General features: G+C 39.3%; 1 protein-coding gene and 1 long non-coding RNA gene across 22 annotated transcripts in view; one reads left to right on the top strand and one right to left on the bottom strand.

The window, feature by feature from the left end:
• Window positions 1-26,678, bottom strand: part of LOC105472675 (RUNX family transcription factor 1) — a 1,100,727-nt gene that overhangs the window by 663,341 nt on the left and 410,708 nt on the right. For 20 of the 21 annotated variants that reach the window (XM_071095679.1, XM_071095683.1, XM_071095678.1 and 17 more), the window contains one exon: window positions 10,030-10,094. The gene's annotated coding sequence lies outside the window, so the exon portion shown is untranslated. Of the gene's footprint in view, window positions 1-10,029; window positions 10,095-18,951; window positions 19,174-26,678 lie in introns of those variants that run through there. The other variant, XM_071095684.1, reaches the window with a different exon arrangement.
• LOC139363001 (uncharacterized) lies at window positions 19,364-25,069 on the top strand. Its single transcript, XR_011622815.1, has 3 exons — window positions 19,364-19,868; window positions 24,282-24,436; window positions 24,961-25,069. It is a non-coding gene; the product is annotated as an uncharacterized lncRNA (long non-coding RNA).

Consider the following 26,678-nt stretch of genomic DNA (forward strand, 5'->3'; position numbering starts at 1 on the left):
GTTCCAAAGCTGCTTCCTCGTCTACAGATATCTTTATAGGAATGCCCCACTCCTTGGTTCCAATTTTCTGTATTAGGCTGTTTTTGTGTTGTTATAAAGAAACATCTGAGACTGGGTAATTTATAAAGAGAAGAAGTTTAATTGACTCAGAGTTCTGCAGGCTGTGCAAGCATGGCACCAATATCTGCATCTGTTCGGCTTCTAATGAGGCCTCAGGGAGCTTTCACTCATGGTAGAAGGTGAAGCGGAAGCCAGCACATCATGGGAGAGCAGGAACAAAAGAGTGAGGTGGGAAGTGCCACACACTTTGGTGATAAGTGAGTTCTTGCTCAGAGTTTCACAGAAAACTCACTGAATTTGCATGGAACTCTGAGCAAGAACTCACTTATCACCAAGGAGATGGTGCCAAACCATTCACGAAGAATCTGCCCCCAGAACCAATTACCTTCCACCAGGTCACACCTTCAACATGGGGAATCACATTTTAACCGAGATTTGGAGGGAACAAACATCCAAACCATATCAATGGGTCTCTAGGTTAAAATCAAGGTGTCCGGAGGGCCGTGTTCCTCCTGAAGTCTTCCATCTTCTATAGACTGCTCACTTTCTTTGGCTTGAGGCTCCTTCCACCACTGTCTTCAAAGCCAGCAATGGTGCCTGGAGACCTTCTTGCACTTCATCTCTCTGATCTCTCCTGCCTCCCTCTTCCACTTTTACAGACCCCTGTGATTACATTGGATCCAGCAGAATAATTTCAGATATTCTCCTTACTTTAAGGTCAGCTGATTAACAACCTTAATTCCATCTGTAATCTTCATTCTTCTTTGCCATGTAAGGCAATATGGGTTCTGGGGATTAGAATGTGGACATCTTTGGGGGAGCCATTATTCTGCTTTCCATAAAGTGTAAAGTACCTGTTCAGTTCTAGTACTTTTCTGTCATAATTTATTTTTTTCAACTGAAAACACAGACAGCCTAATTAAAACTTAATTTAATGCTAATGCAGCAAACAGTTTTACCACTTTGGGTTGAATTGCTTCAGGAATTGGGCTTCCTGAGAAAATCTTCTCTAACACCCCCATTTCACAGATGAGCACCTGGGGCTCAGCGACTCACATGGCATTTAACAACCAAGACAAAATTGGAATCTGGTGTTCTGTGAAGTGGTTTCTCCTTATCACATTCCACCATCATGAAGCCCCTTGTAGTGGCTGCTCCCAAAACTGGTGACTGTCCCCTTATTCAACAGAGTGGACAGACCCACAAGGCAGCCTGCACTGGCTGATCAAAACGCCCATGTATATTCCAGACAAAATTCGTGGAAAGCACAATTTTTTTTTAATGCTAGGACAGAAAAAGTTTCATCAGCAGAGTATTTTTTTAAATTCTGACATGTATACACAAGCCTTTCGCCCTTTGTATAATCAAAGGCCTTCTTACAATAAAACCACTAGGTTGGTGCAAAAGTAATCACAGTTTTGCATCAACCTGACACATCCACCAAGTTTTGACAGGAAAATATTTTATTAAAGAATCTTATGGGTGCAGCACACCAACATGGCACAAGTATACACATGTAACAAACTTTCACGTTATGCACATGTACCCTAGAACTTAAAGTATAATAATTTAAAAAAAAAAGAATCTTGTCGGCCGAGCACAGTGGTTCATGCCTATAATTCCAACCCTTTCAGAGGCTAAGGCAGGTAGACTGCTTGAGTCTGGCAGTTCAAAGCCAGCCTGGGCAACATGGCAAAGACCCCGTCACTACAAAAAACACAAAAATTAGACAGGCCTAGTGGCACACAACTGTAGTTCCAGCTACTTGGGAGGCTGAAGCAGGAGAAAAGCTTACCCCATGAAGTTGAGGGTGTACTGAGCCATGATTGTGCCACTGCACTCCAGCCTGGGTGACAGAGCAAGACCTTATCTCAAAAAAAAAAAAAAAAAAGAAAAGAAAGAAAGAAAGAAAGAAAGAAAGAAAGAAAGAAAGAAAGAAAGAAAGAAAGAAAGAAAGAAAAAAGAAAATTCTGTGGCCCAAAAAGTTGGTGTCTACATGTGAAGGGACATGAAAGAAGTTTGGAGAAAGAACACAGGTATCCCTGGGCATATTTGTTCAGGATTTGCTTCAGCTTACTAAGAGAAAAGCCCTACAACATAATACGATAAAATGTCTATAATCCCACTCTAAAATCACAGGTGACACCAACAAAAACTGGGAGGTGGGCCTAGATATAATATGGGAACTAAAGACTACTAATATTCTCACTTTACATGGAGGCTAATCAGTATTTAGTGCTTTATTTCTATGTCAGCGGCTTAATAAACATAAATGTGTTTAAAATACTAATATTATTAAAAGCATTTTGATAACAAAGTATATTACTAGTAGAATTTAAAATAAAATTGCTACAGAAAAGAGCAAAGAAAACAGAGTTCATATTTTTTAAAAACTTACTAGGGAAATAGCAGGAAAAAATATTTTTAATGAGAATAAAACAAGATAAAGAAAGGAAGCACAATGACATCTGTAATAATAACATACACATCTACCCTAAACTGCAAAGTAAAAGACAGCCACATGGTTTGATTTGGTTAGTTCAAGCGGTGAGTTAATCAAATTCAACCTAGTATTATTTAACAGCCCTAACACCTAAAAGAAATTGGCACATAAGCATTATTAAGTGATTAGGCAAAGATGTAACAGCTAAAGGCAAGAAGAAATAAAATAAATATAAGAAGAGAAAATAGGAGTTTTCATATTCTTATCAGACAACAGAGAATTAGAAGAAAAAGCCATTTCCTAAAATGAAGAGAGTTATAGTATTTTGATGATAAACAAAAGGAAACCATGAAAGTCATAAATCTTTAAGCTCCAAATAATATTGTTCAAAATACAGTAATCACAAATTATTCGAGGAATAAAGAGAAGTTAACAGTAGTGGGACCTTCCTCCATCTTTCACAGTTGAAGTATGCAAATACGTATACACCTGAGTGGGGCATAGAGAAAGAAGTTCCAAATAATAATAAGATTTATTATGTTTACAGAAAGTTTGGCGTCTTACAAGAGAAAAGGATGATATATTTCCTATCAAGCCTACAAAGAATATTGGCAAATAGTAATTATATAGTACGCTCTATACTCTCATAAGCCCAAAAAATAGAAAAAAAGACAGTCCAAAATTACCACATCACAAATTATTCCCTCAAAAAACAATTGCACCACAACATGGAGAAACTCTGTCTCTACTAAAAATACAAAATAAGCCGGGCGTGGTGGCACATGCCTGCAATCCCAGCTACTCGGGAGGCTGAGGCAGGAGAATTGCTTTAACCCAGGAGATGGAGGTTACAGTGAGCCGAGATCACACCATGGCACTCCAGCCTGGGCAATAAGAGCGAAACTCTGTCTAAAACAAAAAACAATTCCACTAAAAATCAAGCACACCACTAAGGATTATTTTGACACTAATGAAAGTGAAAACATAATTGATAAAAACATCTGGAATGCTGATGCAGTTATATACCAGAGCAAACCTATAGCCTGTAAGACTTTTATCAGGACATCAGAAAGAATGAAAATTACTAAAATAAGTGTTCAATTTTTAAAAATGGAAAAACAAGAACAAAGACAATTTAAGGAAAACAAAAAGGGGGAAAAATAACAGCAGAAATTAATGAATTAGAAAGTAAATTATAGACAAAATACACAAATCTAAGAGTGGATTCTTTGTAGAAAAAAAATTTCTGATCAAACATTTCGCAGGCCTAATCAAATAGAAAAGAGAAAAAACCTATATATATAAAACTGCAAAAAACAATGAATATGACCACAGACATGAGTAAAAATTGTGTAATATTATATTCTGACAAATTAAAAATTTAAATTAAACAGATGATTGGTAAAGAAAACATAAATGATGCCAAAAAGCTTAATGAATAAATAGGGAAGAAAATTTCACAATTTTCTAAAATTCCTTGTGGAGAAAGATGGAAGACTTTTCCATTTTTTATGGCAATCCCTACGCAGATATTTGAAAAAGTGAAAAACTCCAGAAATATAAATTTACAGACCAATCTTCCTCATAATTAAAAATGAAAAAATTCTAAATCAAATATTGACAATTTAATTTGGAAATGTAGTCTAAAAATATTATATCATGTTCAAGAACAATTTCCTCTAAGAATGAAAACATTATTTACTATGGAAATTTCAAAAGAATTTACTGCATTAGGTCAAAAGAGAAGATGCTCAAGGGTATTGATTCTGGATAAAAGAAGTGACAAATTATATTTTAGAAAAGAAGTATCAATATTAAAATTCTTCCCCCAAAGAATTAATAGGCATAATTAATTTTGTTTAAATCCAGTAAGATTTTTGGAAACATGGTAATAAAAAGCTAAAGTACATCTGGGAGAAGGGAATACTTAATAATTGACCATTCAGTTAGAAAAGCCAGAGATATATAAGTTGATTTCAGAAAATACATAAAATTTATGAATATGTAGTATAATTACATGTAGAAGCATATATATTGTGATATTAGTTAAAATGACAAAAACGAAAACAAATTTGAAGGTACAATACAATACTCTAAACCTAGAATATTAGGTATAGAAATTATGGAATAACTATATAGAGATTTCAAGGCAGATGTTAAACATCATGTAGAAAAATATTATACCAGTAAGTCCATGTTCACATATTGAAAATGATCCCAATCCTACAAATGTATATGCACATAAACTATATATGTAATACATAAAATATATTTTGTGCTGTCCCCACAACTTTTTTATTTATAAAAAAATGCCGCAATGTGGTATCAGCCATAACAATCCACATCAACAATGTGACATTGCTATGTTGATTCTCTCTAAATGACATGTTTTTGGATGACTATTATTTTCTTTTTGTGCTTTTCTGTATTTTTCATATTTTCTAAAAAGAATGTGTTAAAATATCAGAAAAGATATTTTGTATTAATAACACCATACTAATATTGTGCATCATGTTTTGCATAATTCTAATCTTTTTAATCACAGAAATCTGAAAATCTTATAAAATTGTTAGCACTTTCGCCAGAAAAAATAAATGCATTATATACAAGTAAGCATCAAATTTTATATAACGTTACAGATTTTACAGACCCACTGAAGCCCATTCAAGAGCTCTAGGTGAGAAACACTGTGGAAAAGTTCGAAGAAATTCCTTATGTATTATTTCAATGGAGTCTCATCAAAACTTTGTAAATAGGAATAGCTACTATTTTTACCAATTTAAGAATGAATAAACTATGTCTCAAAGAGGTAAAGAACGCACAGTTGACAGGGACAGAATTCACACCAGTGGCCACATCCTGTTGCCTTAGCACTGTGAGTTTCATGTCGTAGCACAGGGTGGTTTATTATATACAGAACAGGATATTGTCAAGTAACAAAACCAGACCTTGAATCCTGATTCACTCGTGAAATTTTGAAAAACCTCCTGACTTTATCATGCCTTGGTTTCATCATCAGTAGAGATAATAACACTTGCCCTGCATATCCCCCAGAGTTGTCAGAGAGATAAAATGTAGGGGGAAGCACTTGCAAACATAATTTATCTTTATTATTATTAATACATAAACGTGTCTATTACGAATCTATTACAACTCAGGCCAGCACTGGGGTAAGTGCTGATGGGACCTAGGTGGGGGAAGAAAAAGACAAAGCATCTTACTAAAAGGCAATTAAAACGCACCATTCTAGTTCAAAAAGTCTGTTTCCATGAGTAATTAGCAATCTATTATGCATCTGACAATGGTTTGTTGGCTATTAACATCAGTTCCGTATGGCCATCCTATAAAGTGAATCAACATAGCAGGGAGTTCCCAGCTTTAAAAAATGTTTGCTTTCACAGGTATCTGTCTAATTTATGTCTGCGATTTAATTTCAATGATTAAAATTTTAAGTTAATTTTGAAGTCTGCTCTTTTTCCACTGCATTCACCACAGACTTGCTGAAGACTCCAGGACAATTAAGGCACATAAAAGCATAACAAAGCTCCCTCTCCCTATTTGATGCTATCGGGCTTCATATTCTTAGTGTCAGAGATAATTCACATGCCTTGATACCCCGGATACTTTGGTTGCATAAGTAGGCTAGGTCTTTCATAAATGTGAGTTGAGTTGAAGTGTGTGCATAAGATGCTGAGCTAGTGCTCTCTGAGGTGCTCCAACCGTGACTAGCTGGGTACCATCTCACCTCCATGCAACTCAGTTTTCTCATCAGTAATCTGGGTATCATGAAGCCTGTTTTAATGGGAAAAGTCTCTGCAAATTGCAATGGCCCGTGAAAGTGGAATAAATCACGATTTTTTGCATTTAGAACTTCCCTGAGCTAGTTCTTTCCAATATCTTCTTCATCACAAACAGTCTATGACATCACCTAATGTACTTAACAGTCTGCCTCTAAAACTGAATTGAGACTCACGGCCGATGTTCTCGTTTGGGGTTTTTGCTGCAGATTGCACTCACCTATTTAGATATCCCTTGTTCACTATTCACCAGGGGATGGGCCATCTGGATCCATTATCTGTTTGATTTCTTATGTACCCCACAGAAGGATAGTTAAAGCGAAAAACTTTATGTGCTGATCCTTTCATTCTTAGTCACAACCCTTCTACAGTTGCTCCGCAGTGACGGTACGGAACCCGTAAGTGTGAGATCACTCCAGGCTGCTCTTCTAACCTCTAAATGGAGTCAGTCCTCAGGGATGGATGGAATTTCACTGCATTTTCTCATTTCATTTGTATAATGAAATCATTGTTTGGCCTTTCGTTCTGGACTTTCACCCTTTTCGGTCTTAAGGCGGACCATTCAGTAGCCCCTTCCTATTTCTCTACGAAAACTAAGAATCATAAATGGACTCTCATCAAATCTCAACAATTTCATGTATTTCTAAAAGTATCACATCAAATACATTCCGCCTTCACAGCAGTATCCATTTGTTATATACTTGCATGTACTTATATACACATAGAAGTGAATATGTATATAAATCTATAATGTGTGGACGTGGTAAAACTCAAACCGTCACCGGAAAAATCAATCGCTTATCATCACTGATTGGATCAGTTGTGTGATGATACGATCCACGTGTGATCGGATTCAACTCCAAAGAGCAGCATGCAATGAAACATCAGCCTTCCCTGGAATCACCTGGGGTACTTGTTAAACTAGAGACAATCAGACCTTGCCCCAGAATGATAGGTGGTTTATGGAATAAACAGAGATAAAGTTTTTTAAAAAATGTATCTGTTGATTTATAGCCAAAAATCTCCCCAACGTTACATGGAGGGCAACAAAAGGGAGAGTTGTTGAGTAAATTGCACAATATTCATTTAATGTGAACACCACAGTGATTAGCAAGAAGCCAGTTAAACAGAAAAATGCATGTGGTATTATGATCAATAAAAAGCCAGCATAATAATTGATGGATCAGAGAAAAAGATCAGCAGTAAATCAACATACTTGGGAAGCTTTAGTTTTGAGCAAAGATGTTCATTCACATTAGTAGGGAAATAATGTATTATCTAAGAAATAGTGGTGAGGCATCTAGCTACCTAAAAAATCGTATCCTCCTTTACACTTACACCAGCACAAATTCCAGAAGAATGAATGAAAATAAAGCCATAAAAGCAATAAAGGAGAGCATCAAAAATATTATAATGTCAAAATAAGAGAGTTTTCCAACGGTAATCTAAAACCCAAAAGACAATAAAAAATACTGATCAATCCAACTGTGTCCAGGCCTGTTTTTAGAAGCTTTTTCTCCACAAATAAACACCATAAACAAAATAAAAAGACAAAGAACATACTGGAGAAAATATTTACAACTCTTAATGTACAGGGCTAATTAATACATGAGTCATTAAAAGTCAGTATTTTTTAAATTCCATTAAAAGTGGGTAGATGACAGGAAAACATACAGAAAATAAAATGTGATAGTTTTTCATTATATACAAAGTTTCTCAACCTTACTTATTGTAAGAAATAGACAACAAAACTTCAGGAAGATACTATGTTTCACTTAGGTTAACAAAGATCAAAAACCTGATGACACACTATGTTGTGGAGAAATGAGCACTGTCATTCATTGCTGGTGGGCGTGTAAATTGGTAAATCTCTAGCCAATTAAAATATAAAATGCACACACTATTTGACCCAGGACTTCCATTTCCCATAAATTTCTCACGTAGTTGAGAATTTAAATTTTAAAGGAAAATGATAACTCTTTCTTGGTCATAGTCCTAAGGTATCAACAAGTCACTACCACAACTTGTTATAAAGACATCAAAATTGGCCGGGCGCGGTAGCTCACGCCTGTAATCCTAGCACTTTGGGAGGCTGAGGCGGACGCATCACGAGGTCAAGAGATGGAGACCGTCCTGGCCAACATGGTGAGACCCCGTCTCTACTAAACATACAACATTAGCTGGGCGTGGTGGTGCACGCCTGTAGTCCCAGCTACTTGGGAGACTGAGGCAGGAGGAACACTTGAACTGGGAAGACAGAGGTTTCAGTGAGCCAAGATCGCGCCACTACACTCCAGCCTGACAACAGAGCGAGACTCCGTCTCACACACACACGAAAAAACACATCAAAATTGGTCAGCGACAATCCACTTTAGTAACACACTTCTGAAAGCTAGCCAATCAATAACAGCCTTACTTCTGAAATCCAACTATTAGCAACAGGCACACTCCAAATGCCAAGCTTTCACTGCTAAAGGTCAATTAATTTCCAAACACACTTCTCACAGTGTTTTAATTCCTGAACTTAATGCTTCCCAAACCCTATATATGATCAGCATTTGCTTTGTTTTAACAGAACTGTGTCCTACAAGCACTGTTGTCTCTTGTTTAGCAAGCAATAAAGTCAGATTTTTGCTTTAGATATTGAGTGGCAGCCTTTTCCTTCCATCCAAGAACTAGAACATAGGAGAGACAGCATATGCAGAAAGATGTTCTACTCCTTTTCAAAGCATTGTTTAGCATAGCAACAGACTGCAAACAATGTAAATAATCTCGAAGGACCTGTAAATTAGAAACCAGAAACATCAGATGTGTCCTGGAAAGGGAACTAGCTGGCATGGGGCAAAGAAGGAAGGAGAGACAAATACATTTCATATACACAATTTTGGAGTTCTTAACATTTTGCCCCATTGGCAGGTATTACATATTAAAAAGTAATTGATTTAAAGTCAGAATTTTAAATCGTATGTGTAAAAGGAAAAAATACATATGAAGTTGGTAACAAACCAGTAACTGTTGCTATGCTAAATTATCAGTGGAATAGTTTTTTCAATGTCTCTTTCCCTAAACCTTTCATAATGTGATATAACTTGTAATTTTAAATGGAAATTATTTCTAAATTTCATGCACAATATCAAACCAAAATGCAGCAAATGAGATTATTCCATTTTAAACTGGCATATAACCACAATATTGAAGGCGCATAAAGCTAATTTCTCTTATTAGGAGAAATAACCAAGGAGAAAAGAGGAATTAGAGAAGTCCAATTACATTGCATGAGAGAAATTGACAGAACAAAATCTTCCTGTAACATTAAAAGGCTTCAAGCAAAGCCCGAAAGCTCTGTGAGACTTAGAGCTAACACTTCCATTCCCAACAGCTTGGAGAGCAACACTCTTGTTGCACCGGCACTCAGGTGCAACTATAGACACATGCAACTATTTACTTGCAAAAATAGACAAGTAATGCATATGTATTGCAAACTTCGCAATTACTTGTCTATTTTTTAAAATTAACCTAGTAAAGAGTAGATACATATTTTGCTTTATTTTAAATTAGTTCTTTCTCCCTGATACACAAGTCCAGGGAAGATCCCAGCAGCCTCTACTTCCAGAAGACAGCTACACATACAGCACAATAACCATCAGAAATAACATCTCCCACTATCACACTTGCTGAGGCACTCAAGTCCTCAAGAAGAAAAAAAAAAATAGACCTTAATTTTCTTACCACTGTGTAGTGTGTTCTTGGAATTCAGAAGCCAGGTTGCGCTTTTTTCTTTCAACCGGAGAACTCTAAAAGGGGAAAAGAGTAAAACAATTGAAATCATGTTGCTTAAAAGCTATCCTGAGCTGTTGAGTGGGGAATAAAATAGTACATTAAAATGATCCAAACTATCAAACAGAACTATTTTCACCCATCATTGGATAGTGACACATAACTCAGACTGTGCCGACTTGCATGGTGAGGTTAAGTTACAGGGTTTCAGCCACTCATTAATCCTAAGGAAACTCACAAGGCGTATTTATATTATTCCATCACTTAAGACAACTTTAATCCAGTCCCCCATTCCATTTTCATTTCTAGTCTTGAAATACTTAACACAAGGTAAATTGATTACAGAATAAAGTAACACTCTTGGCATAGAATTTAATTTTGCAGTTTATTCATTTTAATTGGTGACTATACTCAAAACCCCTGACAAACAAGAAATTTGAAAGATCTGATGATTAAACTGTTAATCCAAACTTCCTCCTGCATAAAAAATTGTAATTTTTAGGACTAAAACCAAAAGGCAGACTTTGAATATATTTGTATTTCTTTTCATGTTCAAGAAATCACTTAACTAATCACTCGTATCAGTCTTATACATAAAATTTAGAGTTTTAAAAGTTTTTTTCAAAGGCTGCCATTAGGTGATCTGGCAATATCTAATAAAATTAAAAATACATAAGGCCAGGCACCATGGCTCATGCCTGTAACCCCAGTCCTTTGGAAGGCCAAGGTGGGGATATTGCTTGAGCCTGGGAGTTCTAGACAAGCCTAGGCAACATAGAGAGAGACTCAGACTCCACAAAAAATTTTTAAACATTAACCAGGCATGGGCATGCATGCCTGTAGTTCCAACTACTTGTGAGGCTGAGGCAGGAAGATTCTTTGAGTTCAGAAAGTCGAGGCTGAAGTGAGCGGTGATTATGCCACTGCACTCCAGCGTGAGTGACAGAGCAAAACCTTGTCCCAAAAAATAAAATAAAATAAAATTCTTATGCTACAATTCCATTTCTGGGGATCTGTAAAGGCACATGCACCATGACACTCATTACAGCATTGCCATTTGGAGGTCAAGAACTAGAAACCATGTTAATGCCCATAGATGAAAGAATGGTGGGATAAATCCATGGAGCAATGTTATATTCACTGGACAGAATATGAAGCATTCATGGAATGTAATTAAATAGCATTAATTATATGTTAAAGAATTTTGTCAATGATTTTGATTGGGAAAAGCAGTAGGCAGAAAGAGAGCAAAACGGTTTTGTAATAAAATGGTTACTCTCTCTATATACATATATATATAAAAATATGTGTATATATGTAGATATTATATATATCTATATATATATACACATATATATACATATATAAACAAATTGTAAAACTAAGCCTTCGTATCAATTATTCCCAATCAAGAGTGATATTGCCTGCTAGAGATATTTCATGATGTCTGGAGACATCAAGGCTGTGGGGAGCATGCTCTTAGCACCTGGTGAGTGGAGGCCAGGGATCCCGATAAACATGCCTCAGCACACAGGACAGCCCCCCACCTCAAAGACTTATCTGGTTCATGTGTCAATAGCACTGAGGCTGAGACATTCCTGTATGTGGAGATGATATGATTTTATAATTAAATTACATATGTATAGAAAATGTTTGGAAGCTCACACACCAGATTGTCCACGTAGCTCATCTAGTGAGAGATGGGGGTGGGGATGAAGGCTGAGAGGCTAGTGGAGAGGAAGAAGTAGTAGATGGAGGTGCCCAGGTTAGGGTCAGTTTTATAATACAATCTTTTCTCTTATATCTTGATATGCTTCAGCTCTGTGTTCCCACCCAAATCTCCTCTTGTAGCTCCCATAATTCTCACACATTGAGGGAGGAACCCAGTGGGAGACAATTGAATCATGGGAGTGGGTCTTTCGCATGCTGTTCTTGTGATAGTGAATGTGTTTCATGAGATCTAACGTTTTTAAAAAGGGAAGTTTCCCTGCACAAGCTCTCTCTTTGCCTGCCGCCATCCACGTAATATGTGACTTGCTCCTCCTTGCCTCCTGCCATGATTGTGAGGCCTCCCCAGCCGTGTGAAACTGTAAGTCCAATTAAACCTCTTTCTTTTGTAAATTGCCCAGTCTTGGGTATGTCTTTATCAGCAATGTGAAAACAGACGAATACATACCTGTATCAAATTACCTTGAAATTATCACAGTCATGTCTCTTTTTGTTTCTTAGATGCAGTAAAGTAAAGGCATAACTTTAAAATTTCACTAAACCACACTCTTCCCAGATAAATGAAAAATAAACCCAACTTGGAAGGAAATCCCAACTTAAAGGCCATCAAAGGGAGAGAAATGATAACTTAGCCAGTCTGGTCTTTGGTCAATCTTTGTACAATATTGCTTCTATTCTCCTAAATAATCTTGTTGATTTCAGTTAATTTAAACTGGCCTCACCCTCTTTCACTGTTCATATAAGTAGTTTGGTATTTTTATTACATGATAGGGCATTCAATTTTAAATATAGCAGAGCACCAAAAATATGGAAAGTCATTCATTAACTTTGCACAGATGTGAGTATGGCTCTTGTAGTTGTTCCACTTTTCCTGCTAGCAAATCCACAAGATACACTTCAAAATGAGTATTCTGCCTTATGTCAGATGTGAACCACACCCAGTCAATGCCGTTTCTGAACTAAGAGGTAGTACTTTTTGTCATCTTTCCTAAACTGTTAGTCTTTAGGTGTTTTGTGCAGATTTTAGCAAAAGCACAGAACTTCATTGTATTCTGAGTAAACCTTCCTTTGACGAAAACCATTGTGATGCTTGTATATGGCTATACGGCATTACGGTCAGATGTCAGTGCCACCAAGAAAAAGTACCTATTCTCACTAAATGCCACACGTCAGGTTACTGCATACACATAAAACACTAGGAACACAGAGGGTGCTATGGGAGGCCAAACTGATCCTCACTATTCATCAGGGGAAAATAACATTTTTTTGGTACTCCTATTTCTAACTCTTTCCAGGCCCTTGCCCCTTGATTCCATTCATCCTGCTCTCACTGGGGTGATAAATTCTCCTTCTCCCATCTTTTGCTCCCATCAGTTCTTCTCTCACTCCTTCCTGATGATTTTATTTTATTGTGGAGTGTTTCCTTACCGGACTGCAATGTTTTGTAATTCTCAGCATAAAGTATTTTTCCACCTGAAGTCTCCTTACCCAAATATCTATCCTCAAGCTATTGTCTGATTACACTTCCAATCTCATGAAGATGCTGTTCCCAGTCCAGCCTACATATCCACACTCATTTGTGTGTACTAAGTGCTTGTTTTCTGATTACCCCTCTGATGAGATGACACCACAACCCTTTGATACCCACTCTGTTCTGATTCTCAAGGTCTATTTTAACTTTCTTGGTTATGTCACAAAACACAGATTATAAGACTATCAGAGTAAAGCTGGGAGCACTGGCCCACAGTAGCCAATAGGTTTCAATTCCCCTGCTAATGCCATTCATTGGAAAGTTTGCTTTTGCAGTGTCCAGAGGAATGCCTGTGGGGGAGGCCACCATGATGCACTGGCAGTGTTGGCATCAGTAGAAGTGGGTAGTGGCAGTGGACATGGCCAGCACCTGTTTATTGCCCAAAACTAGTCATAACGGACCTTTCGATGGCAGGGAAAATCTAGGGTTTATGTGCCTGGTCTATGTCCCTGAAGTGCATTTAATTTAAGAGTGTGGATATATACATAGACATGCACACAAACTACATGTGTGTGTCTCCAATGTGGAAAAGACTAAAAGTGTTTGTAAGCTGTAGACAAGATACTAGCAGAGATTTCTTCTTGTTTCTTCCACATTTTCCAGGAAAGTCCAAATTCCTTCCTGACATAACCTTCTTCCCTAGCCGTCTGTTGGGCAACTCTTTGAAGAACCTCCCAGAACATGCTTCTTGCCAGCTCTCGTGACTGGTTCCTTCAATGTATGCAAGTGTCCGATCAAAGGTCACTGTGATGGTTAATATTAGGTGTCAACTTGATTGGATTTGAAGGATGCCTACATGGCTAGTAAAGTATTGCTTTTGGATGTGTCTGTGTAAGTGTTGCCAGAGGAGACCGACATTTGAGCAGATGGACTGGGAGAGAAAGACCCACCCTCAATGTGGGTGGGCACCACCCAATTGGCTGCCAACATGACTAGAACAAAACAGACAGAAGGGATTTGCCTTGTCTCAGATGAGACTTTGGACTTTACACTTTTGAGTTAATGCTGGAATGAGTTAAGACTTTGGGGGACTGTTGGGAAGGCATGAGTATATTTTGTAATGTGAGAGGGACATGAGATTTGAAGGGGCCAGGGGCAGAATGATATGGTTTGAATCTGTGTCCCCACTAAATTTCATGTGGAATTGTAATCCCAATGCTGGAGGAAGGGCCTGGTGGAAGGTGAGTGGATTATGAAGGCGGAGTTCCCACAAATGGTTTATCACCATCCCCTTGGTGCTGTTCTTGTGACAGTGAGTGAATGAGTTATCACAAGACCTGGTTGTTGTACAAGTGTGTGGCAACTCCCTGCTGTCTCTCTTCCTCCTGCTCCAGCCATGTAAGACTCCTGCTTCCCCATTACCTTCTGCCATGATTGTTAAGATTCCTGAGGCCCCCCCAGAAGCAGAAGCCACTATGCTTCCTGTATAATCTGCGGAACCATGAGTCAATTAAACCTCTTGATATGGTTTGGCTGTGTCCCCACCCAAATCTCATCTTGAATTGTAGCTCCCATAATTCCCGCATGTTATGGGAGGGACCCAGTGGGAGATAATTGAATCATGGTGATGGTTCCCCTATATTGTTCTCATTGCAGTGAATAAGTCTCATGAGATCGGATTGTTTGATAAGGGAAACCCCTTTCACTTGGCCCTCACTCTTCTCTTGCCTGCCACCCTATGAGATGTGCCTTTCACCTATCATTATGATTGTGAGCCCTCCCCAGCAACATGGAACTGTGAGTCCATTAAACCTCCTTCTTTTGTAAATTGCCCAGTCTTGGGTATGTCTTTATCAGTGGCATGAAAACAGACTAATACACCTCTTTTCTTACAAATTACCCAGTCTCAGCTATTTCCTTACAGCAGTGTGAGAATGGACTAATACAGTCACCTCCTCAGAGAAGCCATGTCTGACTGCTGTATGAACAGGGCCTGGCCCTGCCTCCTGGCTGTTCATCCCAGCCTCACTCTATTCTATAAGCCAGCATCATTTTCTTCACAGCATGTGTCCCCTTCTGATGTAACACTATCAATGTTTGCTGGGTTATGTGAATCTTAACCCTGTGTTCATACCCTGCCCATGCTCACTGTGTTGTGATCACCACCATGGGAAAGGCTGGGCTGTCCTCTGGACCAGGCATCTACCACAGGGCAAGGCATGAGGTGGACACTGGACAGAGGTTCATGCAATTTCTTAATCTGTTTTCTGTACAGATGAGGAAGAAAGGCCCAGAGAGATGATATAACCCAGCCAAGGTCACTCAGCAAATACTAATAAGTGAACATTTCATTTGAGCCCAGAATCCTTTACCCTCAAGCATTGGCTCAGATTTAATTTACTTTGTTTTGTTTTGTCTTTCAGAAAAAACTATAAATAACTGAGGCAGACTGTTTTTTCCCCAAGGGAAGTCCAGAAAAGTGACTGTATATTCTATGAAGAACATAAGTATGTCTCAGTCATGAGCCAGACATTTTCAAGTAATTCTCAGGAATTCTCAAGGAATTCTGAGTTCTGACCTTCCCCTTCCCATGGTGAACTCAGAGCCACAAAGTCTGCTGCACACAGACCTTCTACAGATGCAAATCTGAGAGCCCTGTTGGCTCAAAGGTATCCCTGCCGCTTATGCTAAGTTGCTTTGCCTCAGCTTCCAAAAAACCTCACTGAAAAAGTAGGCTCAAATTCTAATACCCCTTATCTTGAGTCCCTGAGACAAGTCATCTCCTTCCCCCAAGGCTCCCATCATCTCCTTCTCCTTCTCCCTCGTCTTCCTCCTCCTCTTCTTCTTCCTATTCTCTCATTTGGCTCTTCATTTGTGTTTCTATTGTTCCTTGCACCTAGTTACCTAGTTCTTTTACAACATCCATGGCACTTCATACTGTTAGGTATTTGGTTATATACATAGTGAGCATCCTAGATTTCAGAACCAAGCACGTGCCAAGCGCCTTATATGTTACAAAGTTAATTTACTTAATCCTCCCAATACATTTATGCAGCCAATATTTGTATCCCAGTTTTAAAGATTAAGGCAACTGGGTCTCAGACAGATGAATTCACTTGCCCCCTGATAATAGAGCTCACAGAGACAGCCCGTCCCAAAGTCCAGTTCATCTCTTTACATCCTTGTAAGTCATTATAATCCCTTTGTGACTTACATGAAATGCAGAATGGGGAGAGGGTGTAGGGAGAATGGGAGACAGGCAGGCAGTACAGAAGAGGTAAGAGATTGGGCGTTGGAGGAGACTTTGTGTTTGAATCTTTATGAACTATGGACACATGAGGTAACCATTCCAAGCTTCACAATTCTCTTACAAGCTTTACAAATTTCTCTTTCAAAAAGTAAAGACAGAATAATATTTTCCTCATAAAACTGATATAAGATTAAATAAGAAAATATATGAAATGTATATTTGCCCCAGAGTCTAAAGGATAAGTGATGCGTAAATACATTATCTAGGAAACGCCAGAGGGGCGCCAGTGTGTACATCGGCAGGGCTGAGTATCTGGAGGCCCTGGTTTTGGGCCTGCGTGTAAAACCATAAGGTATAACAAGATAGGAGTCCTGAGCTGTTCTGACCCTGGAGATGAGGGCTTAACTACAAGTGCCTATTATTACCATGTCTTCCCCAGCCACCGACAAGCCAGAATGCCTAAGATCGTCAGACTGCCAGGAACAGCTGGAAGGACACCAGCATATGATAGGGGACAGAGATCCAGAGCACTTCAGGAGACCACGGAGAGCAGGCACCATCTTCCACTGAAGGGCAGGCTGTTATTAATCGGGGAAAATAATTGTTCTCAAAATCCTGGTTCTTTTCAAATGCAACTACCATATTTTATTTTTCTAGTGAGTAGAGTCACCAAATTTAGCAAATAAAAACGCGCTATAGCTAGTTACATTTGAACTTTAGGTAAGCAACGAGTGAATTTTTATTGTAAGCATTTCCCATGGGATATTTGGTAACCTTAGCTCTGAGCAATGTTGATTTCTAGGTATCCCTTCTCTAGTTTAACCATCGGATATGTGACTGTGTTTGAAAACATTGGTTCCCAGATGTCATAGGAATGGTTGATAAAGGATGGCTCTTACAACTCTGAATCAAGGAAAGGTCCAGGAACTCACAAGTATTCTACATCTTAACTGCTGTCCCCAAACAGCACTGCTATTGCTATTCTTAATTCTCTCTGCAGTGGCAACTAAAACCCCTCATTCTGCACACGTGAAGTGTCTCTCCACTGTACATTGTTTGTTTCCTTTTAATTTTCAAAATTCATATTCTTCACATTAAAATACCAGACACTTACATTAAGACAGAGCCTCTGTCTGTGGCTCAGGCTGGAGTGCTGTGGTACAATCATAGCTCTCTGCAGCCTTGACTTTCTGGGCTCAAGCAATCCTCCCAATTGCCCCTTCCCTCGTAGCTGGACTACAAGCATGTGCCCCAACGCTCAGCTACTTTTAATAATTTTTTGTACAGACATGGTCTCGTTATGTTGCCCAGGCTGGCCTCAAACTCCTGAACTCAAGCAATCCACCTACCTTAGCCTCCCAAAATGTTGGAACTACACTGCACCCAGCTCTTTCTTCTAAATAAATAAACAACACTTTGATTTCTATTTTTAATCACTCCATCCCCATACGAGATCACTATTAATCCTCGTTGAAATTTCCCACAAATTCAGTGCTGTCTTTCTTCGCACTATCAGAAGTTACCCTTATGGCCTATGAGGAATTATCGGGTTGGTGCAAAAGTCATTGCGATTTTTGCCATTACTTTCAATGGCAAAAACAGCAATGACTTTTGCACCAACCTAATACAAATACTTAAGATTGTGATGTGAGTTCTTTAAAAGTTTGATTATCCCAAATTTGTATTTTAAAAAACTACTTTGAAACGTTTTAGGTAAGTATCTATGAGTCAAAATATTTGTGAAGGGGGAAAGTGACAATTTATCTGAATAGGAAAATAGTATTTCAAAGATCCTATCTCCAACTTGACTGAGGTATGACTCGCCAAGGGCAGTGAGAGACTGTTCCAGTTTTGCGTCTGGTTTCACGTCTCTATTCCACCCATATGTGGAGGTCATTTGATAAGCATGGGTCCGCCTCATGGCAGGGGCTGTTCCTTATCCATGCTCATGGCCCTAACAGTGGTCTTTCACATCATCCCTTGGGCAGAAACACATTTAATTATTGTTATGCAAGAAATGTATCCTTATAAACCATGGAACTTGTCAAAAGGTGGTTTGTAAACGTTTCTAATGCAAATAACCCTCTGGTGATTGACAGCAGTCCCTTCTAGGGCCTCTTGCCTGCAGTGCTGATTCAGTGGGGCGGGAAGGCTGGTGGGTAGGGCGGGGGATGGGGGTGGGGTGGGGTGGTGAGGAGTGGGGCCAGGATCCTGAATTTTAACCACTACCCCAATCTGACCCAAGTGCCCCTGATTCTCTGAACGCAGTTCGAAGAATACTGCTGTCCCCTCTATAAACTGCTCCCAGATACAGGAAGACGCCAGCAAAGTGACAGAGAAGGCTTATAGGTTTAAGATCTTAAAAGAACTTCAATCCAGGGTTAAAGAGAAAAGCAAAACGAAAAGTTAAACTTCAGAAGGATACCTCAGTCAAATGAGCCTTCCAGGGTTCCTTATTCTTCCCCAGTTCCTGAGCTTGATATTGACCTGGGAAAGGTCAGGCTTTAAAGTTAAATGCAGGCCGGGCGCGGTGGCTCACGCCTGTAATCCCAGCACTTTGGGAGGCCGAGGCGGGCGGATCACCAGGTCAGGAGATCGAGACCACGGTAAAACCCCGTCTCTACTAAAAATACAAAAAATTAGCCGGCCGCGGTTGCGGGCGCCTGTAGTCCCAGCTACTCGGGAGGCTGACGCAGGAGAATGGCGTGAACCCGGGAGGCGGAGCTTGCAGTGAGCCGAGATGGCGCCACTGCACTCCAGCCTGGGGGACAGAGCGAGACTCCGTCTCAAAAAACAAAAAAAAAAGTTAAATGCAGAACTTTTTAAAAGCTACCTCTCTGGGGCCAATGAGGGTACACATGTGGGGCAGGACCCGGGGGGCCCTGCACCCCGGTCCTGCAGCACCTAGCAACCCAGCCTGGATCGGGCATGACTTGTCATGCCACAAAATTCCCCTCTGCATCTGAACATAGTCTTTCTTTCTCAGATACCCTCCATGGCCACTATTTTTCTACCACTGCTCTCTTCTGACCTAAACTGGTAAGTACAAGTTTTCCCTTTGTTACGCAGTGCAGGCATGATCTGCTTTTATCATTCAATGGCAACAATATCTTGATATGGTTACTTGGTGTCCTCTGAAAATTATTTCTTCTCGGACACAGGTCGCGTTTTGATGCAAATAAAAAAACTGTTGTCAAGGACAATAAAAGTCTTGGCTTCCTGCAAATAGCAAAATTGAGATAAGGAAGCAAACTTCACAGCAACATAGCTGAGTGGGGCTCAGCTCCAGTGCCCGACCGCTTAGGTTTCACAGCTCCACCTCCACCATCGGACTACCCCTGGGTAAGTTAATGAACCTCTCTGTGCCTCGGTGTCCTCATATTTATTTATTTTTTATATCTCTTAATTTTTATTACTCATAAAAGCTTTAGTTTGAATTTAGCTCTCTGCCTCTGTGCTTGTTCCTTCAACACTTTTGACAATGATTTTCTGCTCCTCAATAAGAAAAGCATGCTTGATCCCTTCACAAGCACAGTTAGCACACATGGAACCACCACAGGCCCTCCTGACATGTTTCTGTGTTTTGGACAAGCTCATAAGATTTTAGGTCTCACAGCATGAAACCCTTGAACACTCTGAGTACAGATTTTGGTGCTATCCCAAGCTTCTTGGTGTAAAGGTAAACAATTTTACTCCCACGGGTTCTGGGTAGCCGAATGTAGTGAGAAGCTGGATTGCGGGAAAACCTGTGACGGTTTGTCAAACACTGGACCATTCTGAGTGCCTCTAGACATCGTCCCCAGAAGAGGAAAAAGCTCATCTTTAAATCAAAGAAAACTCCAGCACGGCCAGGCGCGGTGGCTCACACCTATAATCCCAGGACTTTGGGAGGCTGAGGCGGGTAGATCACGAGGTCAGGAGTTCAAGACTAGCCTGGCCAAGATGGTGAAACCCCGTCTCTACTAAAAATACAAAAGAAAATTAGCCGGGCGTGGTGGCATGCGCCTGTAATCCCAGCTACTCCAGAGGCTGAGGCAGAGAATTGCTTAAACCTGGAGGGGCAGAGGTTGCAGTGAGCCGAGATGGCTCCACGGCACTGCAGCCTGGGTGACAGAGAGAGACTGCGTCTCAAAAAATAAATAAATAAATAAATAAATAAAACTCCAGCACCGATCTGGTGAGGAATGCTTTGAAATTTAGATGTCGGTTGATATCAAGTGCATAGAATCCAGTATGCTCAGTAAATATGAGCTGTCATCATCACAAGAAGAGAATGTTCAGAGCATTGATGCCTCCATCGGCTCCTATGAACAATGATCATAGTTCCTGTCTTTCTGTGACCTACTCAGTAAGAAACTATTATTGCCACTGGTTAGTTGCATCATTCCACTGGCCACGCTAAGTACATTCATGTCCCCTTCCTTCCGTAGAGCATGAACATATATGCAGTCTCTGAGACTCTGTTATGCCTATGCTTTTCAAACCTCCGTCAATTACAGATGTGTGTGTACGTGCATGTGTGTATAACTGCAACTTTGAGAGCAATGTTTGTCCCCAAAATAAAACAAGGATTCATTCTCTCTGTCTGCCCTTCTCTGATTCTCCTATCTTTCCTCTTTCTCATTCTTTCTTCCATCCTTTGTCTCTGTCGCAGTCTCTCCCTCTTCCTCCCTGCGTCCATCTCCCTCTCCCTCTCTCTCTTTGTTTTTCTCTCTCACACATACTCTCCTAAAATAGAAGTATAGTATTAAGAAGAAAATAAGTAACTGCCTAATTTCCTAACATAAACATTTCATTTTATTTCCTATGGTTCCCCCCAACTACCCATGTGAAGAGAATTGAGAAACTATACTACCCTAGAAAATCAAATGACTAGAAATAAGCTTGCAACAGTCAATCTTTAAAATCCTTTCATTCCTTCCCTACACTTTCTCTCCCTTAGTTGTGTACCATTTGCCTGTAAGGCTGGGTGTCCTGGAAAATAAGTGAACATGTAGATTTGCCCATAGAGAAGCCATGCTTTCTCTGCAACTCAATTGTTATTAAATACTTCAGAGCCATCATTTGGTAAGATGAGCTAATAACCACCCTTCATCCTAACTCCTTTAATTCTTTGCCCTTAAACTGCCAACAGGGAGGAAAAGTTGGAAAGCCCCAAATTCTTTCATTGGGGCTGTACCCGCAAGCATTACACTTGTAAATGAAGCCTCAAAGGCACATACAATGGAATAGTGAGGAACGTCGCAGAAGAAGTCATCTAAATATGCCATGAGGAGTTGTGCAGCTTCAGAATCCAGTGGACTTTTTTCAAAGGGAGAATGCAATTGGGGAAGAGAAAGTGGAAGACAGAGGGTCTGAGATCATAAAGTCTTATTCTGATGAGAACTAAAACATTTCCTAGAAACCAGAATGGGAAGTCAGTTTTTACAGGTCCTAGCATTTCACAACTTCCGAAGATGTGCAGGTGGCTAAAACTGACTTTTTATTTCTTGAAAAAAAAATCTACCTGGCATTGCATTTGCAAGAGGGCTCAGGCCTGCTGCTGCTTTGTGTCAGAATAATTATCACCCAGAAGTCCACGGTACCATTTTCTCATGAGAACTACACAATAGCCAAATTTTCTGGAAACTTAAAACATCTCAAAATGCATGGTACACTTTCTTTTTTTTTTTTTTTAACCAAAATTTCCCTAAAATATACTGTTTTACAAGGTTAATTCCTAGAATTACAGAGGAAAAAACCCTGAAATTTTGAGTTCATGCAGAAGAAATTAACTACAGTAGCTTGTACTTTCTGAAATCATATTCTGTGACTTTGTTATAAAAGTTCCAGGCTAGGCATGGTGGCTCATGCCTATAATCCCAACACTAAGGGAGGCTGAGGTGGGAGGATCACTTGAGGCCAGGAGTTTGAGACCAGCCTGGGCAACATATTAAGACCCTGTTTCTACAAAAAATTAAAAAATAGCCAGCTGTGGTGGCACATGCTTGTGGAAGCTACAGGAGGATTGCTTGAGCCCTGGATTTCAAGGCTTCACTGTGAGCTGTGATTGTGCCACTGCACTCCAGCCTGGACAACAGAGCAAGACTCTGTCTCAAAAACAAACAAACAAAAAATCCAGCATATATAAAATACTTTCTTGTTTTTCTGACCAGGGTTTCAAAAAGGGAACAACCCAAATGTGATGGTCTACCTAGTAAATCACAACCCTATTCATATCTATAAACTCAAGTTGCTTAACAAAGGCAAATTAGGATTTTTTTCTCTTTAAGTATTTGTTAACACCTGTAAAGAATGGGACACAGTGGAAACTTGATGCAATATATACTAACAACCAGTGTCAAAATGAAGAGTCCAGGCACAGTGGCTCATGACTGTAATCCCAGCACTTTGGGATGCTGAGGCTGGCGGATCACAAGGTCAAGAGATCGAGACCATCCTGGTCAACATGGTGAAACCCCGTCTCTATTAAAAATACAAAAATTAGCTGGGCATGGTGGCAGGTGCCTGTAGTTCCAGCTAGTGGGGAGGCTGAGGTAGGAGAATCGCTTGAACCCGGGAAGCAGAGGTTGCAGTGAGCCAAGATCACGCCATTGCACTCCAGCCTGGGCAACAGAGCAAGACGCCATTTCAAATAAATAAATTAATTAATTAAAATAAAATAAAATGAAGAATGTAACTGAAAGAAATAAATATGACGTAAAGAGAGATTTATTTGTATATTATTTCCCTAAGACAATTTCCTTCTAGAAACTTCTAGAAGTTGAATGACTGTGCAAAAGTATCTTCTTGTTTCTTAACTCGTATTGCTGGGATGCATTTCACTGAAAGTGGTAAAGTGGAATGAGATCTCTGCTTCCCTTAGTTACTCTCAAATTGAATGGCTGGTTAACAAAAGCCGTCTTAGGTATGAGTAGCTCAAAAACCTCCTCTACATATTACAAAGCCCTACAACAAGTGAGCCCAGGAGGTCAATGAAAATGCAATGTATGGACTTTTCCTATCCAGGCAGGACTCATTTTCCATTGTTTTTATTTCTGAAATGAAGAGCATTTCCCAAGCTGTTTGAGGAAGTTGGGCTGCTTGATGATTTAAGAGACATGTGATGAACACCCAAGTTCTCCATCTTAGTCACCACATCAGCATCAGGGATGTGATAATAGCTGTACTGTCCTAAATGCATACTTTCCAAAGACTGGTCTTGTTTGTTGCTTTCTGGAAAGGAAGTGACCAATGCATGCCTTTCTTCTTTAGGAACATCCTCCATTATATGCAGCTTCAGTAAACATCTCCCTTTGGTTTGATTTCCCAGTCTTCAGACAATTAATTATACTCTTCAGGCTCCTAAGAGTAAAATCTAAATTCATTACTTTTTTTTTTTTAATTTGTGACTTTAAACAGAAAATTAATGTTACTGGAATAAACAGATCTTTAGAAATCAAGCCAGTAACTGTATCCCACCCACCCCCTACAAAACAAAACAAAACACACAATTAAAATAGAAAGTCAAACAAAAATTTAAAAGACAAAAATTAGACAAAAATTAAAAGCCAAAAGTGCTATGTAATTGTGTGTACAGTTTATCACCCTGTAAAGATCTAGATGAATTGGTGCAATGCAAATAAGACTTCAAATAAGTACATCAATTTTAAAAAGAAATGAATTCCTTTTCCCCCATAAAATTAGAAAGTGATAATAGGGAAAACAAGAAAATGTTGAAAAGATAACAGATGGGTTGGGGTTATTCTGTTTCAGACTTTACCCAAGAGAAAGCGATTGGAGAGTTGCCTAATCCTGGTATCATGTTTCCGGCTATGACAGGAAGAGAGAGATCATAATAGATAAAAATGGAAAATGTTGTGAAAAAATCAAATACTTCTAAGAAAGACAAAATGCAAGACTCAGCTGTGGTGAGTGTTAAAGGAAATGAGTGTCGCAACTAGATGAAGCTCAAGACATATATTTAAACATGTTCTAATGGCAGAACAGTGAGAAGAACAGCTAAGAATAATGGCCTAAGACGGTCTCAGAAACCCAGGGCCCAGCCCCCGACTCCTTACCCTCAGTGATTCTCCCCATCAAACCCCATGATCTGTCTTATTCTCAACACCTCCCTTGATGGAAGTCTAATCTCAGCTTCTAGATATTCTAACCAGAGGTCTAAGTCAATCCTTTCTGAAATTTAAATTCAATTCTTTTTTTTAACCTGACTCTCAAGAGAAAAATTCAGGTACTTTCTACTTCTAATTCCCTTCTCTAAACTGAAACATAATGTAATTTACTTACTCTTCTCCCCATGAAATAGCTTACAACTTTTTGACCTCTACCAATGGAATAACTCTCAAAAAAGTAAATGATCCTTACCCTCACACACCTACTCCTATGATCAGGTACCTCTGATAAATATTCAATTATGTTTTCCACTTCTTCCCAGGGAACTGCATGCAACAGAAACTGCAAATGGCATGTGAAAGTTTCCTAATTAAAAAATAAACCATATGAGTGATCATCTGCTTAATGTCTTCCTCCTCACTGGAATACAGGGTCCATAACAGCAGAGACCCTGTCTCTCATTCTCAGCTGACCCATGGCAAGTACTGAATATGCATTTGCTGCATGTCTGGATCACTGAGTGAGGGAATGAATGGACCAACACAACTCAGGGCAGAATTTGTCTTTTCTCATAACCCCAGACTTTCCCATCTGTTTTGTTAACATGAGACACAACACTTCCAGAGAAGTGAACAAGCTAGCACTGAGGTCTGGGGGGCCTTCACGGAGAATGCTGGTGTTCTTGGAAAAACACGATAGTGGTCGAAGGAAAAGGAAATGCAGCCATCATTTGTTCCAAGGGAACTAAGCCTAAATCAAACACGTTTGACGACTCAGATGGGCTCCAAAAACAAATACAGAAATATTTATTACCCGAGTCGTTAGGCAGATTTAGAACAAGCAGACTTGTTTAGATCTCCTTTTATAAATAGAGTTAAGTACAATATGCCTTTTCAAAAATATATTTTCTAATTGTAAAGACTCTTGAGATTGTCTGGAAGAGAAAAAAATAATAAAAATAGCAACATTCCTTGAAACATACCTTTCTGATTACTCATGAATCCTCAGGAAAACATTTTGGGGTGAAAGATATTAGTATTTAGTTTAAAAATATAATCAGCAAATCCAGGAGAGAGCAGCTTCCCTGAAGATAGCTCCCAACACTGATCCCGGGATTGAAAGGGACGTGGAATGTTCCATCACCTCAATGACATCCTGGACCACCTGGGAACCAGCTGCCACTCTCATCTTTAACCCAGACACCAAGTTCACGGTCCTCATCAGGACCATGATCTTAACTTCAGATATGCATCAGAAGTAGAAGAAAAACAAAGCTGTGTTCTATAAACAGTAGTAGTATCTTACATTTTGCAGAGTGCCTTGCCATTTACAATGAGCTTCTATTATTTCACTTAAAGACCAGGACAATCCTGTGATGCAGACATGCTAGTACTATGAATCACTGTTTAACACATGAGAAAAATGGATCTAAGAAGCTGAAGTGAAGGTTGCCCACCATCATGTGTTAGACGAGTCTAGAGCCTAGGATATCTAAACCTCAAAGGAGTGGGAGTCTTACTACCAACTGTGGTTAGATGACAGCTACCATTTGCCCTCTATTCAAGACAGATATCACAAATTAGATTCAGAGCCTAGCAAGTAAGCATTCATCTGTTAAAACTTTATTTTCCATAGTAAAAAGCTAATTGAAAGGAAGCAGTAGAGAGGGAAGTCATACTTAGTATCTCTGTGTCTCAGTTTTCTCATCTGTAAAATGGGTCTAACTATAGAACCAAATGCACAGAGTTGTTGTGAGATTGTAAAGACCCTGTAAAGTTGCTGATGATGGCTTCTGGATGGTAGTCATAGCTTAGCTATTACCATAAATGAGATTGTCCAGACAATTGCAATAGGAAACTTATTTTGCATCTCTTCTTTCACAGGATATCTGGCCTGAGATGAATTCAAACTTTAAAAGGTGGATTAATTACAGCAGTAAGTTAGTAAGTCACTATCATGTAGATTGTAGGAGTGTTTGCTTTAAATTATATCTAAACTAAAGAGAGTCTGTGCTAGAAGGATAAGCACATGCTTGGAACC

The sequence above is a fragment of the Macaca nemestrina genome, chromosome 4, assembly GCF_043159975.1.
Source record: "Macaca nemestrina isolate mMacNem1 chromosome 4, mMacNem.hap1, whole genome shotgun sequence".
NCBI classification, from domain to species: Eukaryota; Metazoa; Chordata; class Mammalia; order Primates; family Cercopithecidae; genus Macaca; species Macaca nemestrina.